At 35.5% G+C, this 20,337-nt stretch overlaps 1 protein-coding gene across 1 annotated transcript in view; it reads right to left on the minus strand.

Annotated features, from left to right (window-relative positions):
• HS3ST4 (heparan sulfate-glucosamine 3-sulfotransferase 4) overlaps positions 1–20,337 on the minus strand; it is a 458,983-nt gene that overhangs the window by 271,956 nt on the left and 166,690 nt on the right. The window lies entirely within an intron of this gene.

The raw sequence follows: 20,337 nt of genomic DNA on the forward strand, positions 1-20,337 counted from the left end.
GAAAGTAATTGGGGAGAAAGGGAATGACATAGCCTGTTATTATTATATACCCGCATAGCCCTTTCCAGACTTAATTCTCTTTCCTGCCTAGCACATAGTAGGGACATGATAAATGTATATTGAGTGATTAATGGGAAACATTTTGTTGCCTAAAATCATGGATATATGAAGTTTTTGAGTTAAGAGAGACCCTAGAGATCATCTAGTATCATCTTATAGAAAAAACTTTATTTGTATCCTTGATAAGTGATTTTCCAGTCTCTGAGCATTTCAAATGATGAGGAGTTCACTATCTTAGGTGAGATCTTCATCGTCAAGAATCATACAGATTAGCAAAGCACATAAGACATGGATGCAAACAACTGTCATAAGATAGAATTAGTTGGATGTCCTAGGATGGATACAAGCTGAACGCCATAGGGGTGCAAAGAAAGGGAAGATCATTTCCAGTTAGTGGGATCAGGGAAAGTTGCATAGAATAAGTGATATTTGAGTTAAGATTTGAAAGATTAGGGGTGGGGGGAGAAAGTCAATTCAACTGAGTATCAGGGAAATTGTAGAGTATGTTCAAGGACATGTTCAGTAATTCACTTTAGCTTTGGTTTCATGTTAAGGCTAGAAAAGTATATTGAGGCTAGAATGTCAAGGGTTTGAATGGAAAGCTAGGAAACATGGACATCATTGGTGAAGCAGAGAAATCATAAAAAGTTTCTAAATAAGGTGGTTCTATGTTCTAAGGACCTCCACAAGTCCACATAATCTGTACAATTTCTATAAATTCAGGAGTCTCCTACCCACAAACCACTGGTACCTTTCTTCTTTTTGGTATAGAGTTACAGTTTCCTATGTTTACATTTCCAAAATCCACCAGACTAACACAAGCTGTCTCACAGACATCTGTGTACTACAGAACTTGCAAAAACCTGATGACATAAATCTGTCATAAACCCTCTGCCTTCATTCTCCATTAACCCACTCTCCTAGAACTGAATTGCCAACACCATAAAGTGCCATAAAGACATTCTAAGCTAGGAAAAACTAGCCCCATGTTCCTCCAAATTTCTTTTTTTTTCACCTTATGGGCTATTAACCAAGTCACATTTCCATTTGAAATCTAACAACTACTTTAGACAAGAAGTAATGGAGGAAAAACTGTCAAAAAGCAATCCAATTCCATTTTGCAAATATTTATTGATTGTACATTCTGTGATTATAGGATGTCAGAATTGGAAAGGACCTTAGAACCCAGAACATAGACGACTAGAAATGAAAGGGGCATTAGGAGAGGCAGCTGAATATGCAGAATGAGTGTATAACTTGGAAGAAGGAAACATGGATCTGACAATTACTAGCTGTGGACACAGATAGCTAGATGGCACAGTGGATGGAGTGCCAGACCTGAAGTCAGGGGAGCATATTTTTCTAAGTTCAAATCTGATCTTGGACATTTCCTAGCTATGTGAGCCCTGGTGAAATCACTTAATACTGTCTGACTCAATTTCCTATCCATAAAAAAAAAAACAGAAGGAAATGGTAATAACCACCCAAAGGGAGTCATTGAAAAATCAGACATGAATGAACAACAAAAGCTGGGGACCTAGGTTGGTAATATAATCAAGTAAGTCACTTCACTTCTTGAGCCTTGATCATCAGTTTTCTCATATGCAAAATGGGAATAATAATGCCTATGCAATCTACTTAACAGAATTATTTTAAAGAAAGCACCTTGTAAGCAAATAGCACTATAGAAGAGTAAACTATTATTATTAGAATATAAAATGAAAACCCTGAATGGGACTTTGAACCATTAGTATTGACCTCAAATAGGTAAAGGGTCACTAATCCATATATAAGTATCCCAGGGAGAACATCTAGACTTAGAAAAGCACAAATTAGCATTATCTATGTCCTATTGTATTTGTTTTGTGATTTTTTTTTCCAGTGTTATATTTTGTTATATTTTCCAATGAAATATTTTCTTGGTTTAGCCTCTAAGCTGAACACAAGATGTCAGACCTGGAAAGAACCTGTAAGATAATTTTATCCAAACTCCTTTTAAAGAGGACAAGACCAGAGATGGCAAGCAGCTGATCCAAGGTCATAAAGTAAGTAGAAAATGCAGCTGGGACTAGAACCCAAGTGCCTTGGCTGCAGTTCATTAAAGTCCTGTAGCTCATAATCTATCTTGAACTTACTTTCCTTACTCTTTCTTGAAAATTAATCTCTGTACACTCTATGGGCCAGTCCTGTTGCCCTACTCATCATTCCCTTTCAATGCATCCCAACTCCACATGCCAAAAAACACTCCATCCTCTACTCTGCTTCAAGGGTTACTAACTTCCTTCAAGGTTAAACTCAATGCTATCTCCTCCAGAAAACCTAACTTGATCCTCTTTCTCCTATCTTCCAGTTGCCCTCCCAGTTGCATATTTTAGGTAATATACACTATTCCTATTTTCTCCTTCTCTACCCAACCCAGCCCCAAGATAATTTCAGGTTGCTGTTTGGCACATGTACACAAGGCATTCAAAAATATCTTACCATAGATTTAAATGATTAAATCTTAACACCTGCATTAAGACTTTTGGGACACTATTTTGGACATGCTTCTTTTTTGAAATTCATTCTCTTTCCATGGTATCATGCTGTTTTTGTACAATTTTGCCCTCTAAGTCCTGTGGCTAGTAGGAGTTAGCAAACTATCCTAAATTTCATCTACTTCTCCAGCAAAGCCTGATTTTAATGATTTTCATCTAAGGTCAAAAATAGTAAGAAACAGAAACAAGCTATTATTATTAGAATATAAAATGTTAACACTTTAAACCATTAGTGTCAACCTCAAATAGAAAAAAAAGCTGCTAATCTATTTATAAATATCCCTATGAGCACATAATGACTTAGAAAACCACAAATTAGCATTATCTATATTGTGCTGTTTTTTATTTATTTTGTTAAATATTTTATTAAAATAAGAGATAATAATAACTAATACTTTAAAGTATGCAAAGTGTTTTTATATATGTGAACTCATTTGATCTTCAGAATAGCTCAGGGAGGTAAGCCCTACTGTTACAGAAGAGGAAGTTACAGCACAAAGAAGTAACCCAAGGTCATATAGTTAGTGAGTGTCTGAAGCAGTATTCAGAATCAGGGCTTCCCAAGTTCTAATCACTGTGCCACCCAGCTGCTGGAAACATACAATATGTCTTTTCTCCTTTCACTAATGTGCTGGTACTCACCCTCTTCTCCTTCATTCCTCACATGATGAAGTGGCCCTATTCCTTTCAAAGGCTAACCTTTCTTCTTGTTCAAGAGTTACCATCCCATTCATCTTCTCCAACAGGTTGCTTCCTCTGTCATCTCCCCTCTTTCACTTATTTTCAACTTCTCCCTCTCTACTGGATCATTTTTTCTGGTTATTTTTTTTTTGTTCCACAATTTTCTCCCTACCTAGCTTCTCTCTCACTACCTAGTTTCTCTCTCTCCCCTCCCTTGATAGAAAGCAATCTAATATAGATTAAACATGTATTAATTACTATGTTAAAAATATTTCCATATTAATCACGTTCTCACTCTCTTCTTCCTCACTTCCCTTACAATCTGACTTCCAACCTTGTCATTCAACCATCTAAAGATACTAATGATTTCTTAGTTGCAAAATCCAATGCCCTTTTCTCTATCATTCTCTTTGACCTTTCTTTAACTTCTGACACTGTTGATTGCCTTCTCCTTCAGACTCTCTTTCACTCTAGGTTATAAGATGGTTGTTCTCTCCTGGTTTCTACCTATCTGGCCACTCCTCCTCTATTTCCTTTTCTATATTTTCCTTCTGATCACTCTTTCCAATTTTAGGTGTCTCTTGGTGTTCCCTCCTGGCCTAATCTCTTCTCAAGAGATCCCATGGATTTAATTACCATCTCTATGCTGATAAACCTCAAATCTACCTATGCTTACTCAATCTTTCTGCTGATCTTCAATCTCAGATCTCCAATTGCCAATCTCAAACTGGATTCCAGTCCAAAAGAGAAATCATTATCTTCCCCCATAAACCACATTCCACCATCCCACTTCCTTATTACTGTGTAGGAAAATACCACCCTCCCTTTCCTCAGACTCATAACCTCACAATTATCCTGGCCTCCTCACTATCCCCCTCACCCATATCCAAACTATTTGTTGACCAGACCTGTTAATTTCATCTTGACCATATCTCTTCAAGATACTTCATCTCCTCTGACATCATTATTGAATGCCTGGGTTATTTATTATTATAGCCTACTGGTGGATCTGTCTGCTTCAAGTCTCTCCTGACTCCAATCCACCTTCCATTTAGGCACTAAAGTGATTTTCCTAAAGCCAAAGTCTGATTCTTCTATTCATTAACTTCAGTGAGCTTCCTATCATCCCCAGGATCAAATACAAAATGATCTATTTGGTATTCAAAGCCCTTCATAATTTATCCCCTTCTTATATTTTGTGTTTTGTTACATTTTAATCCCCAATGAGTACTCTTCAATCCAATGACACTGGCCTTCTGATCTTTAAACATCTCAGGATTCTGTGGCATTCTCTCTAGATATCTTGAATGGCTGTAACACTCTCCCTCCTTCTCTGACTACATGGTTTCCTTTAAGTCCCAACCAAAATTGCACCTTCTATAGGAAACCTTCTCCATAGGAAAGGAAAAATTCCAACAATTGAAATTGTCCATTTCAATGTCTTCTCTCTATTAATTATTTCCTGTTTATCCTGCATATAACTTACTTGTATATATTTGTTTGCAATTGTTAGATTTAATTGGAAGCTCCTTCAGGTCAGGGATTGTCTTTTGTCTCTTTTGGTATCTCCAGTGCTTAGTACATAGTTAATTAATGTTGAATGGTTAATTCAATGATTAATTAACCATATCTGACTTCTTGAAGCCAAAGCATTAGCCATCCTTCAGAGTCAGGAAGTCTTCAATGACAGGTTCAGCAATAGACCAAGTTTGTCATCCCAGATCAGTCCCACTAAGCATAGATGTATTCATCAATAGAATTTTGACCCCACCAACTCATGAAGAGAATCTACCAAAGTTTATTAGGAATACTCAAACTGATAAAATTCCCCAGTCAGAGATAAAAAGCTGGAAGAGAACTTAGGGGTTATTTTATCTAGTCAAGAAATTGCATTTTTTTACAGATAAGGAAACTGAGATTTGGACAGTGACTTGCCCATGTTTGCAAAGCTATTATCAGAGTATAATTTGAACCTAGGACTTCCTGAATCCAACATCTAACTATAACTACTAATATCTCATATGTAATGGTAGCAATTCAGTTTAGAAAGAGTTTTAAAAAACTAAAGTGGTGCAAATATTTATATTCCCCTTTTTACAGTTAAGAAAGATGAGAATTAAAAAGATGAAATGCTTGATAAGGGAGTATTGAATTTGAGGATAAGGAGAATCTAAAATCCTTGCATATGTGACCTGGGAAACTTATCTAACTTTTCTGGGGCTCTGAACAGTAATTAATTGGTTGAAAAGTTGAAAAGTATTTTACCAGAACTCTGAAATTCTTATTTTTGACTATAATTCACAGGCATTTCTATAGGGTATATATTTTGTTATTTTTCAGTCATTTCAATCTCATCCAAATTTTTGTTGGATGACCCCATTTTGGGGTGTGTGTGTGTGTGTGTGTGTGACCCTACTGGGGTTTTCTGGGCAAAAAAAATGATTTGCCCAAGGTCACACAGCTAGGATGTGTCTGAAGTCACATTTGAACTGAGGAAGATGAGTCTTTCTCTGACTCCAGGTTCATACTTTATTCACTGTGCTATTTTTTAAATAGTTTTAGTTTTCTAAGCATATTACAAGTAAAATGTGGCTATTAGTTTAAATTTGTGGGCAGTTAGGTGGTACAGTGCATAGAGTACTAGCCCTGGAGTCAGGAGGATCTGAGTTCAAATCCAACCTCAGACATGTAATAATTGCCTAGCTGTGTGACCTTGATCAAGTCACTTAATCCCACTGTCTTGCAAAAAGAGAAAAAAAAACAAAAAAATTTGTTTTTAGTTTGATGAATAAAAATATCCTTTATGATTAAGCATTCATAAATATTTGCTTTAAAATACCCTTGATCCACCACCTATGAAAATGTGCTGCATACACTTAAGCTATGACTTCCATCCTTCCATCTGTCCGAATGCATCATCTCTCCCAATCCTATATCATTCTCCTTGCAACCTCAAGACACTGTGTACCTCCCTACTTTCCAAAGCTGTCAGTCCCTCCCTGGACTGACTCTTCTTCCTTTAAAAATTTTACCCAACATTAGCTAGGCCAACTTGACACTGCTCTTTATCTTTGACTCCCTTATCTCCCTGTCCTGTTCATCACTGATTATTCCTTCCAAATTTTAACCCTGGGTAATTTGACAATAGTCCATTGTTTTTCAATGGAGTTTAAATTAGGCAAGTCACTAGGCCATGCAAGCTTGTTTATTATCTTCATTTCCTTGAAAATATATCTTAATTATGGTGCAAAGTCATGTTTCAGTCTTCCATCTCCATTTGGAGATTTCTACAATTATGTAATAGGACATTAGTTCTTCTTTTCAGAATACCAATGGAGTTAACAGAACTCAACATTCCCTCAGTAAAATAATGGAATTTTCTACCTACAGGAAATAAAAAGTATTCAAAATATTTTGCAAGTGGATGTTTTATGGTTGGAAGATGCTCAGTTTTTTCAAGCTCACCTGGACTTCTGACAATGGTTTTGGAAATAGTTTTCTAAGAAAATGTGAATTTCATTAGTAAAAATTGCCATTTTCCAATCTTCAGTACTCCAGTCTAAGTATTACCTTGTTCAAGACAGGTAATTTTTCTTCCTGTAAATGAGTAGTAGCTGCTTTGTTTTACTTCCTGCTGTTCTTCCAACTTTCAGAAGCCTATGCCATCTATAAAGAAATCAATACCAACTTCTTCAGCTGCCAGGTTCCTTTGAAGGTCTTTGCTTTTCTTCTCAGGATTAAATAATCTGCTTTCTAGAAATGGTTTGTCAGTTCTAGACCATTTTTTAAAAATTTCAATCATATCAGTATAATAGATCTTGTGACATTGTAGGCTTCAATACTTTTGAAATGCTTGGTTTCTTCATAACAAAGCTGTTATAATAATTCTACTAGTCCTTGATGTGTGCTCTTTCAGAACTACAACTTTTGCACATTTTTGGGGAATAATATCCATTTTTGATAACTACAGAATTTTTTTTTAAAATAGCCTAAAACTTGTACATCTTTTAAAAAATCCAAAGTGAAACTTAAAAAGTACTAAAAGTGGAGAAACTAGCTCAATAAAATTTCATCCTGTTCAAGTCAGACAGGCATCAACAGAAACACAAAATGCATAGCCACTTGATGTGACAAAATAAAATCATATGAAAATTATTGCTTGTCCCAAGAAATTTCCACAGTACTTTTAGGTAAAATGTAAACTCTTCAATCTGGTAGTTAAACTTTTTTTTAAACAATCTAGAAAGATTAGAAAACTAAGGCTCATGAAATTGTGAGTTCACATCTGGTACTTACTAGCTATATGGTCCTGAGCAAGTCACTTAACTTTTGTCTGCCTTAGCTTTCTCAAATGCTGAATAATAATAATAATAATAATAATAATAATAATAATAATAGCAGCAGCATCTCTCAGTATTGTTATAAGGATCAAATGAGATAACAATTATAAACAATTATAAAATACAGTATAAAGTACAGGGCTGGCACAAAGCAGGCATTTAACAAATGTTTGTTCCTTTCCATACTGATTTCTCATCACTTCCTTTTATGTACTCTGTTTTCCAAGTGAACTAGCTTGCTTTGGATGTGTCTGGCATGAATTTCCATTTCCTGGCTCTGAGAATTTGTACATTTTTTTTTAATTCAAAGAGGAGTCTTTCTGACTTCAGATCTGGCTTTCTTTCCACTGAGTCACCTAGTCAAACTAACTGCTCCACCTTGTCTTCTAAATTTTAACTATTTCAGTGCTTTCCATCAAAACTAAACATCAGCTTATGGTAGCAAAGTCTAATTGGACAAAGATGTACTGCAACTGCTCCCTACTCAATGGTACCAAATTTCAACCGCAGTTCAATGCTTTTAAATTTAGGCTATGAGATCCACACTTAGAACTTGAACTTCACTTTTCTCTCACTCAATTTATTTGTCTTGGGATTCTACTATAAGAGCTTCTGGCCTGTCAAGTTAGAATTTATTTCTAATTCAGGATTAATGTCTAATTCAATGATGCCAGCCATTTGGTATTTATTGTCTGGTGCAACTTATGATGATTTTTGATTTTCATTCTTGGAGAAGACTATGACATCAGGGAGGTGATGCCATGACATGCACATGAATTGGATTTGAGTGAGAGAATGCTGTGCAAAGTCACCAACCTCACTTTCTCCTGAAAGCCTACTGGTTCAGGATATGATTCAGGATGATTAGAGATAATCATGGATGTGAGACAATCAGGGTTTAATGACTTACCCAAGGTCACATAGCTAGTAAGAATCAAGAGTCTAAGGCTGGATTCGAACTCCTTTCCTCCTGACTCCAAGACTAATACTCTATCCACTGCACCACCCAGAGTATTCTAATGTGCAAAATGCTTCACCTCAGTGATCTAGCTTTATTCACACCACAGTCTAATGAAGTAAAGAGAGCAGATGTGATTGATTCTTCTTTTATTTAATGGATAAGAAAACTAAGGTTCAGTGGAGAAATGATTTAAACAATGTCTCTAAGGAAGACCAATAAAAGGAAAGGAACAAATGGTATCTTCTCCCCTCTACACTTTTCCCCTATCAGTCCAAAGGCTTTGAATAATGAGAGTGTGGGTAATCTCTTCAGTGCCTGCTTTGGGAAGCAGACAATATGAAAAGAGGAAAGGTGGGTTTAGGATTAGAGACATGTCTTCTAGTCAACTCCCTGGGAAGGGGTGGCAGAGAGGGGGAGGAAATCCCAGAAAGTGGAGAGAAGGGAAAGTTAAGAAGACCATTGCTGTGGTCTGAGTTACAGCCTTGGGTTATCATTTTAATGCCGGTGGGTATTTTATCTGCACTCATCAATCAGGGCAGATGGAAGGAATTGGAGGCATGAAATACCATGCTATACCCTCAACTGTATATGCTCCCTGAATAAGCTGATCATTTGCCTCCTCACCATAGTCCTAGCAGACCTGCATGAGCTATGCTACACAGACCTCCTGGATGGTCTCATGGGGGAGAAGCAGAGAGAAATACACTTGCAATTCATGAGGCATGCGGGGTTGCTCTATTTCTGAATTTGGGCAGGAGATTATGTCAGAGAGAGAGAGAGAGAGAGAGAGAGAGACAGAGGGAGGAGAGACAGAGAGAGAGAGGGAGAGACAGAGAGACAGAGAAAGAGAGAGACCAAGACAGAAAGACAGAGAGAGCAGAGACAGAGAGACAGAGAGACAGAGATAGAGACAGAGACAGACAGAGACAGAGAGATAAAGAGACAAAGAGACAGAGAGAGAAACAGAAAGACAGAAAGACAGAGATAGAGAGAGAAAGACAGAGAGATAGAGAGACAGACGAGAGTGACAGAGACAGAGACAGAGTCAGAGAGAAAGAGACAGAGAGATGGAGAGAGAGACAGAGACAGAAAGAGAAGAGAGACAGAGACAGAGAGACAGAGAAAGATGAAGCTAGAGGGTCTATGTGGCTGCAATAGCATCTGAATGAGGATCACATTCAAATAAGCTTCCTACTATGTTATGAAGGGTTTGATTAACCATAATTTTCCAGGGTAGCTTTTGGGGTCTATCAATCATTCAACAAACAATTTGCAAGGGCTGGCAATGTCCTGGACTCTCTATTAGGAACAGAAAGAAAAACAAAATAGTTCTTGTACTCAAGAAGTTCTCATTCTCCTGAGAGGGCAATGACACAAATGCAAACACACCACACACACACACACACACACACACACACACACACACACACAGTCCAATGTAGAATATGACAAAGTAAAAGAGAAATACAAGGTACTACAAGAAACTTCATGGAAATAACTTTTGGACCACAGGGAACACCTTGGAGGTAATAATGCCTGAGCTGTGCCATGATGGTTTTAGAAAAGAATACTCAAAATCAGAGATGAGGAGATTCACATCACCATGTTGAAGGTGATCATTAGATTGCTACCAAAATGAGTTCTGATTATTGGATACTAAGGCAAGGATTTGACTAAGTCCTTGTACTCCAAATCACAGTTTTGACTCTCTTGAGTCACCAATAATCAATGCCAACCTTGGGGGCACTAAGTCTCTGCTCTACTCAGGTGGGTCTCTTAATGTATGCAATGCTACCCTTCCAGAGGGTTCTAGGATCAGCTTTGGTAATTAAATAAAAAGTCATGCCTCTAATTTTGTAGCTTTCCCTTTCAATTCAATTTAGCAAATACCTAACTGGAAAAAGGACTCACACATCTTTAGTCCTTTACAAAATGATCCCATTACCTTGAGGTAAATAAAACAACCTCTACCAATCCCATCTATACAACAGGAAATTGAAGCTAAGAGAGAAGTTACTGATCCATGTTTACATAGACATCTCAGGTAGTCAGCCTTAGGGAATACCTAAACTAAACTCAGGGGTTAGGAATTGCAGAGTGGAGGCCTCAAAGGAGAGAGAAAGTTCAGTCTTTCAAGTTATAATGTCTTTAAAGCCGATAGCATCCGTGTCAATTCTGGCCTATCCTTCAAGATGTGTTTCAGTCCTATCATGATGTTGTATAAGCTTGTTGACGGAAAGGTTGCAGCTGAGAGTAATCTCTGCCACTCTTGGACAAACCAGCTCACCATGAGTTCCTTGATATTTACTATTGTGGACCAAGATCAGAGGTACTGTCATGTCTGTGTAAATGGATACTAGGTGAAGTCTGGAAGCAATGATATATTATATTCTATGGTATCAATTAGCAGTTGGGGAATACTTTCTCATGCATTCCCTTTATGCACTATTGATGAAAAACCTAGACTAATTAGCAGACTTTTCTTCAATGCTACTATCCCATGTAAGCTCTCACAAAGTTACTTTTTTCCCCTTCAAATGACACTCAGTATCTCCCTCTATTCCATCCCTCATTCTTACCTCAATTTCAGGGAATAGCTTATTCAATTTTCCTTTGTAAGCAAAAAACCACTTAAGGACCAGACACAGAGTCTAGACTTTCCTCTAGAAATACAGACGAATCTTTCTTTCATTCTTTATTTTATACAAAAATCAGTAGTTCCACTTCAGAGTTTATGAAAGTGAAAATCAGTGAAGGGAGGAACGATGAAATACTAGAAGAGGCCTGCATGCAAGGGAGAGTACCAAAGATCACCATTCTCCTTCCCAGACAGTTTTGAAAAGGTGGGGAACATTCCAATAAAAAACCCAAGAATTTAAAGGTCCATGCAAAAGAAGTAAATGGCAGCAGCCTATGGAGATTTAGGACAGGAAATGATGCATGTTAATACACCTGAGATTCAAGAACAGATACCTTAAGAGACTTTCACCATGGTGAAGGGGAAAACAATCCTTTCATTTCTAAACTTTTTAGTCCTTTAAAAATAAATTAATGTTGTATTTAATCAAAGACTTTCTACCTCTTTTGATGTATTTTTATTTTTTGTTTGTTTATTTGTTTTGCAAAACAATGGGGTTAAATGACTTCCCCAAGGTCATAGGCTAAGTAAATATTAAGTTTCTGAGACTGAATTTGAACTCAGGTCTTCCTGACTCTAGGGCTGTTGCTCTATCCACTGCAGCACCTAGCTGCTCCTGTTCTTTATTTTTATTAGTGATTTATTATGTTAATGTCCTTTCTAATGCTGAACCATCATAGCATATTTTTGGCAACATGGAAGATATAAAAAATACTAGCAAATGGCTCACATCATCAATATTTCATTGGTGTATTATTGGATTATTGTCCTCTTCCTCTGCCTTATCTTTCATTGGTTTGGGTATCTGGACCACATTCATCTCCTAGGAAGGATGAGGCAGAGAGACTTTGCATTTATATTTTTAAAAAGGTTTATATATTAAAAAGATTAGTTCTCAAAATAATTGATAGAATTCACTTATAATTTGTATTGTTCTAGCACTTTTATTACATAACAATTCATTTGTGGACTGTTCATAGGATCAATAAACAATCATCAAACATTTAATCAAACTTCTATTATGTATCAAGTATTGTGTTAGGAAATAAGTTTAAATGAGTTTAAATTTCAGGAACCCATGTAGCAAAAAATATATACAAAGTTAAGTAGAAGGTCATTTAAGGGGGAGATCAGCAAAAACCTCCCATAAAAAAGTAGCACTTGAGTTAAATTTTAAGAGACTAGAGACTGCAATAGGAAAGAGAACATTTCAACATAGCAAACTGCCAGTGGAAAGATGCAGACAGGAAATTGAATGCTGAGTGTGAAGGATAACAAGAAGACCAGTTTGGCTAAAACACAGAAAATGAAAATATAATGAATAATAAGTCTATAAATGTGGGTTAGAAGCATATCATGAAGGACTTTAAATGCTAAATAGAAGAGTATGATTTAATTGTATTTTTTTACCATGTGACTTTCTTATTCAATAAACTCCCTATTCAACTTGGCTTCAACCCACTTTTCCAGTCTTTTCGGACATTACTGCACCTCTGTTACTCTGTGATGCAACCAAATGGGCTTTCTCTCTGGCACTCCATCTGTCATCTCAATGCCTTCATAACTATCCTCTCCCATACCTTCTACAACTCAAGGGGAATGTTCTGCATGAAGACTTTCCTCATCCATCTCCCCAACTTCTGGTTCCCTCTTCCCTAAACTACTTTATAGTAAACTACTTTGTGTGTGTTTGTGTGTGTGTGTGTGTGTGTGTGTGTGTGTGTATGTATGTATTAATTTTATTGTTATACTATATATTTTATGCATACTTGTTTTCTCCTCTATTAGAACATAAACTCATTTTTGACTGGAATTCTTTGTACTTATATGACCAGATCTAGAAGAGTGAACCACACATAACAGGCCCCTAATAAATACTTCTTTGTAGATTACTATTTGCTCCTGATGGCAATAAGGCACTACTGAATCTTATGTAGGTGAATGATATGGACTTACCTGTGCTTTAGGACTATCTCTCTGACAACTATATGGAATATGAATTGCAGAAGGGAGAAAGAGGAGGCTGGGTAACTAATTAGAAGTCTTCAATAGGATCTAGATTTAGAACTAGAAGAGTTTTAGAGACATTAGATCCTGGCCCTCTCATTTTACAGAGGAAGAAATTGAGGTCTAGAGAAGTGAAGGGACTTGCCAAAGGGAATACAAAGAATATTTTCTTAAATTGGTTAGTGGTTTATCCATTATACTTGTATTTTCAAAAACCAATTCTCTCTTTTTTTCTTTATAAAAGTATTCGTGAATGTTTCTCTCTGAGGAATTGCATCCTGTAAATTATGAAATGTTGTATGATCATCAACTTTAATTTTTTTAAGTTGTGTTTCTTTGATCGGTTCTTTGATTTAATCACTTAGCTCTGTGTGTGTGTGTGTGTGTGTGTGTGTGTGTGTGTGTGTGTATTTAAGTCTCATTTAGGTCTGAATTCTTTGCTCATATGTCTCTTATTGATTTATTATTACATTGTGGTGTCTTAAGAAATGCATATGTATATGTGTATAGGTTTATGTATGTTTTTTGACATTTACTAGTTATTTCCCTATAAAAATGATCTATTTTATTTAAAGCCATTTCTATATTGGGGGGAATAGCAAGCTTTCTAATTTTCCATTCATTTCTTTCTATAAGTCTATCAAATGCAACTTTTTAAATAGTTTTTTCAAGCTTATTTAGGGGGCGGCTAGGTGGCACAGTGGATAGAGCACTGGCCTTGGGAGTCAGGAGGACCTGGGTTCAAATACAACTTCAGACACTTAATAATTACCTAGCTGCGTGGCCTTGGGTAAGCCACTTAACCCCATTGTCTTGAAAAAAATCTAAAAAAACAAAGCTTGTTTATATTTGTTTTATTTCCAATTCAAGAGAGTTAAAATAGCCTGCTACGATTTATGTAACCATCTAGATTTTATTACATCTCAGTTAACTTTTTAAGTATTTACTACCTATTCTATTTGTTGGATCTACCTTTAATGTTTAAGTGGTTTAACAATCTAAAAACTTCACAACTTGATCTAGTTTGTCAATTTAGATCTCTTGTTGCTTCTTGGTTTGACTTTGATAATGTCTCCAAATCATAATTTTTAATTATCTGAGGCATACGAAATTTTACTCTGGCACTTTCTTTAAATTGCATGCTATAGCATTTCAAGCATATTCCCTGTAGGAAACCTGCTGTTGTGTCATTTTTTTTAAAAATTCATTTTTGTGGCTCTTTTTCCTTTTTATAGGTAATCTCAGTCCACTTACATTAGACATACTACAATTGGTTTTTTTTTATTTTCCTTACATCACATGTGTTTATAGTAATTATTTTAGCAATTACCAACAATAGAACAATTTATTTTATTTTCACCAATATAAATCCCAACCTCATACAAACACAGACACTCACACTGTGACATAGAGACACACATATTCCTCTCTTCCTATAGTAAACATAAATCATGATTTGTATTAAGGTAAGCTTTTCAAAGACTCCTTGCCCCCGGGCAGCTAGATAGAGCAGTAGATCTCAGACACTTAATAATTACCTAGCTGTGTGACCTTGGGCAAGTCACTTAACCCCATTTCCTTGCCAAAACAACAAACAAAAAAAATCAAAATCAAAGACTCCTTGCTCTATTTCCATCTTGATACAGTACTATGATTTAGAGATTAACCATTCCACTTCATCTATTCTAATTCTTTAATTGCTTGGTCCTTATTTGCTTCTTTCATACTCAAGGTACAATATCATTTTCTGTTCCTCTACCTCTTCTTCAAGATAATATGTTTCTTTTTGATCTTGAAAGAGTAAATAAAGCACTGGACAGTGTGTAAGGAAGATCCAAGTTTAAATCTTGCCACAAATCCTAGCTATATGATACTGAGCAATTTAATTAAATCTTTCACAGTCTTAGTTTCTTTTTTTGTAAAATGAAGACAATAATGGCATCTACTTCCCAAGGTTGCTGTAAGCATTTTATAAAATAACATGTAAAGTATTTTTACATTTGAAAATGACATATGAGAACTCAAAAAAAAAAAAAAAGAATTGTCCTTTAAACCAAAAGAACTAGGGTCAATCATACCTTTGACAAATATAGACTAACATGACTCTGGGCAAGTCTTTTAAACTTTTAGCAGCACCCTAGGCAACTCTCTAAGACTAGAAGTTGCAGAAAAGATCCCAATCTTCTTTGGTATAGAAAGTTCTTTCTCTGTGGATTCTCTATACTAATGAAATCATCAGTTCAGTTTCTAACCCTATCTATAGAACTTGTCAAATCATTCCTAGCTATTGATTCTACTATGGTTTGTAGGTTCCAAATTAGAAAGATAATATCCTTTTTTTTGCTCCCTACAAGATATAGATACAGTCATAACTAATATAGTCAGTCACTTTACCTCATTAATATTCATTTTTACAGCTACATTAAAATGTCAAAGGACCCAACTAAGTCTAGTGAAGCGTGATGTCCACTTAAAGACATATGGAATCTTCAGGAGGATTTAAAATGCTTTTTATTTTTTATTTTTTTAGATTTTTGCAAGGCAATGGACTTAAATGGCTTGCCCAAGGCCACACAGCTAGGTAATTATTAAGTGTCTGAGGTTGGATTTGAACTCAGGTACTCCTGACTCCAGGGCCAGTGCTCTATCCACTGTGCCACCTAGCCACCCCTAAAATGCTTTTTCCCCCCCATTAAAAATATGTTCAGATTTTCTGGGTAGGCAATTTAGAATTGAAGGCTAATTTCCTTTGTTTTTTGAAGTATTGCCTTCCAGAGTCTATCTTTTGCTGTCTCAGATGAGAAATCCAGCATAATTTGAATTGGCAGATTAATGAGTAGATTATTTGCTTCATCCTGGTTGCCTGCAAAATCATTCCTTTGGGACTGGAGCAACTTTGAGTGTGATGATGATATTTCAGGAAGAACTGAATTTGGGGATACCCTTTATTTGTGCTCTGTTCATTCTGTCAATGTTCACTTTGTCCCCTCTTTTCAATACTCTCAGGACATTTTCTTGTATGATTTCTCAAAATGTGGCATTCATGCTCATTTTCTTCTTACTTGTCAGCAAGCTGAAAAATTCTTTAGTTGCTTCAGGTTGTTTGAGGATCTGTCCTCAAGCTACATCCTTTAGCTTCACTGTTTTTTGTTGTTACAACTTCTAATCCCCTTCCAGTTACATTGATTTCTTTATTTAGCTACCTGTTCTTCAACTTCTACTATTTTTTTCCCCATCAAACTCATTCTGTTCTTAAAAGAGTCCACCATTTTATTGCATATCTACACTGAATTGTCCAGACTGTCTTTACCCTTCGTTCAATTGATTTTAATTCTATCTCTTCAGATGTTAGTTTTTCCTTAATTCCCCTTATTGAATTTAGCCAATCTGAGGAATCTCACAAAAGAAACATTTTAACTTACTGGGCTTTTTTATTTTCCTTTTGATGGCTTCTCTTTGGGGTGTATTTTTTTTTTTGGTAACTCAATATTTACTTGTTGCATTGGAGTCTTTTTTGCTCACTGACCACTTTACAGTTGATTTTTCTGCCTTTCTATGATTAAATTTTCCTAGGAGAGTTTAATCTTTTGGGGAATTTGGGGTTTTTTCTGTAATTATTCTTTTACTTATTTTTCTCAAAATGATGTAAAGGGTCCTGCATTCTTTTGTTTCATTACCTCAGATATTAATAAATTATAAGTTTCTATCCTATTGACCCCCTTCTCCTATAAAGTCTTACATTATAACATGAAGTGACCCCCAACATCTTGAAAAACTAACAACCATATTTGAAATCTGGCTAGGATACCCCAATTAATAAGGTTTTAGTCTCAATCTAATATATGTCTATTGGCAAAAGACCAATAAAACTAAGCTCAGGAAAATTCATTATTAAGTTGATCATAGCATGATGATTTTTTTTCACTTACATAAGAATATATAATGATAATTATGGTAGCCATGATGACCATAATAAATGATATCATGATATAGTTAACATTTGTAAAGTACTTAAATTTTACAAAGCACTTTATATATATTATCTCTTTTGATCTTCACAATAATTCTGTGAGGTATGTGTTTTGTTACCCCATTTTATAGATGAGGAAACAGTAGCTGATAAAGATTATGTAATGTGTCAGGAGTCATACATTGAGTAAACTTGAAACATGATTCAAACTCAGGTCTTCTGAATTCAAATCTAGGATTCTTTCCACTAGTGATAGAGAGTTGCAATCTCTATCAATAGAGAGGGTGCATATACTGATAAAATTATACAAAATTAAAGTGTTAAAATCTAAATTTATACCCTATCTCTTCCCGTGAAGTTATAAATGGAGCTTTTAAAAAAGTATCTGGCCCTCAAGAGTAACTCATTCTGGCCTTAACATATTAAAAAATATTTATAAAGGTACTTTTTTATAGTAGTCAACAATGGAAAACAAAGTAGATACACATCAACTGGAGAATGGCTAAAGAAAATATAAATGTTATGGGCAATAGCTATAATCTAAGAACTGATGACCATGATAGATACAGGATATTTATGTGAACCAATGAAAAATTAAACAAACAGAACCAGGAAAATAATATGTATAATAACAAAAGTAATTTAAGTAAGAAAAATGAAACAACTGGAATTTAATACTGTAGAATTGTAATAACCAAGCTTGATCCCAAATAAGAAACATGAGAAGACACTCTTCCCTTCTGCTTTGCAGAAGTAGGAAATCAGGAATTTGACGCTGCATATGCTGATATTTTAATTAGTTCTTTAGTTCTGGGTGTCAAAATTTCCTGAATAATAGTTAATTTGCCATTTTGACAATCAATATTTTTTCTTTTTCATCAATACTTTTTTAAAATACAAAGCATTCTTTTCAAAATACATTTTAAGCTTCCTTTTCTTCTTGAATAGTGTATAGAGAATCTAAACAATACTTTTTAATGACTCAAGCTAATCAATATAAATATGAAACATTCTCTTAAAAGAAAACAACTTTTACAGAATTAGGTAAATCATAGTTCTTCCTTTCATGGACAGTCTAAGAATACTTGTTCTTAGATTGTGACATAAAGCAATACAAACCAAAGAATGTATTTGAAGGGACTATAGATATATACTATCACACCCAAATTGCATCTTGGCTTATTCTCAAGTATCTAACTCTATGAATTAAAACTATGCTGATCACATAGATGTCTGTGACTGCTAGGATCTTTCACTGATTCCCCTAAATGCTAATAACACTGCAGAGGATGTCCAAGCCAAAGAAACATATGGTATCAAGATTTAGAAAATCAGTGGAATGGGTCAGTGCAAAATCCATTATTTTCATGCTCCCAATATTAAGTCCTTGAGTACCTGAGTTCAATCAAGGTTATACCTCTTTCATATTTACCCACATTCTTCTTCATATGTCAACCCCCCACTAAGCTATCTCTCAACACACTCTTTCCCTTAACCTCCACTTTATTTCAGTCACTAATCATAAACACATGCAGAAGTCATATTACATTATCAGCCATGCAACTGAACACAATGAATGAGGACATTTTTTCTAACCACCACTATCAAAGGAACAATGATGCATATCTACATTTTGAGTAATATTTCAGACCATAGCTCCCCAGTCCTCTCCACAACAGTTTTCTCTGCCTTTCTGACCTCAATAGATTGTTGGATTATAGTAAATGATCCTTGAGTCTATATGGCTTTAGATTACTGGGAGCCTTGTTCACCTTAGAGGCATTCTTGTTTGTTTCGTTTTCTCCTTCTCCTTGTTACCTGTCCAATTTTGCTGTTGTCAAGGTGCCTTCCTGAAGCAGTCCCTCACCTTCCTTCTCACCTGCTGTTCATTTGGAAAGCAGAACCAAGTTGGTTTGAATTCTGTCTTAAAAATTCATAAAGAGTAGTTTTGTTTGTTTTTAAATAGCAATAAGCAAAGTTCATAGAGTTTATGACATTGACTTTTCCTGTTAAAATATTCTTTCCTGGCTAGATGGTGTAGTGAATACAGCACTAGCCCTGGAGTCAGGAGGTCCTGAGTTAAAATCCAACCTCATACACTTAATAACAACAATAATAATAATACATATATATGTATATATTCTTTCCCACCTTTCCTAACTCTTGGCTACCAAACAATTTGTCAAGTGTTTATTAAACATCAACCATGAATCAGCCACTCTATTAGGAATTGGAGATAAAACAAAGAAGTCATCAGTTCTGGCAATTCCAATTGTGCAGACATTCCAGTAGTGCACACAACAAGAACATATATAAATATGTACATCATAAAAATTAATCAAACAAATACAAAAACATACAAAGTAGTTAAATTAAAGGTAATTCAGGAGGGAGAGCACTAGTAGTTAGGGGCATCAAGAAAGGTTTCACATATTGAAGATGATAAATGAGCTGCATCATAAAGGAAGAGATGCTATAAGTCATGGGTAAGGAAAAAAAGTACATTCTGTCTATGAAGGACAGCCAGTATACAGATCCAGTACGTGAGGGACAAAGAGTAGCTTATTCAATGCATGAAATGCCAAGAAAGCTTGGTGTGTGAATTTTTAACAAATATAATTTGTCCTGACAGGAGAATGATCATATACACTGTGACATAGATGGTGGTAGAAATGACAACCTGTAAGAAGGGCCTCCATGATTGCTTCAATCCCTTAACAGCAGAGAATGGAAGAGATTACCAGATGCTGATATAGGCAGACAGGATGAGAAAAGTAAAGTGGAATGAAAGAAATACTTTTATTCCAAGGACCCACTTTCAATGAGTCCAAAGTCCCACTTACTAAATGCTCATTACATTGTTTCTGCATCTATAAGATGAGGGCAATAAATATCAGATAGATGCCATGAAGTAAGTATTTTGCAAATTTTAAAGCCCAATAGAAAAGTGAGTGAAATTGTATTATCTGTGAGATAGGTCCTTTCTTAAGTAAGCAGGGATTAGACCTTGAAAGAGAATTCAAGCCATGGTAAAGTCAATAACTAAAACCTAAAGAAGGTCTGAGACAAGAGGTCAAGTGAAAACATAGGGATAGACCAAAGAAACCAGATATCATCGAAGGTCACAGATACTGACAGTGACC

The sequence above is a fragment of the Macrotis lagotis genome, chromosome 8 (genome assembly GCF_037893015.1).
Source record: "Macrotis lagotis isolate mMagLag1 chromosome 8, bilby.v1.9.chrom.fasta, whole genome shotgun sequence".
NCBI lineage: Eukaryota > Metazoa > Chordata > Mammalia > Peramelemorphia > Peramelidae > Macrotis > Macrotis lagotis.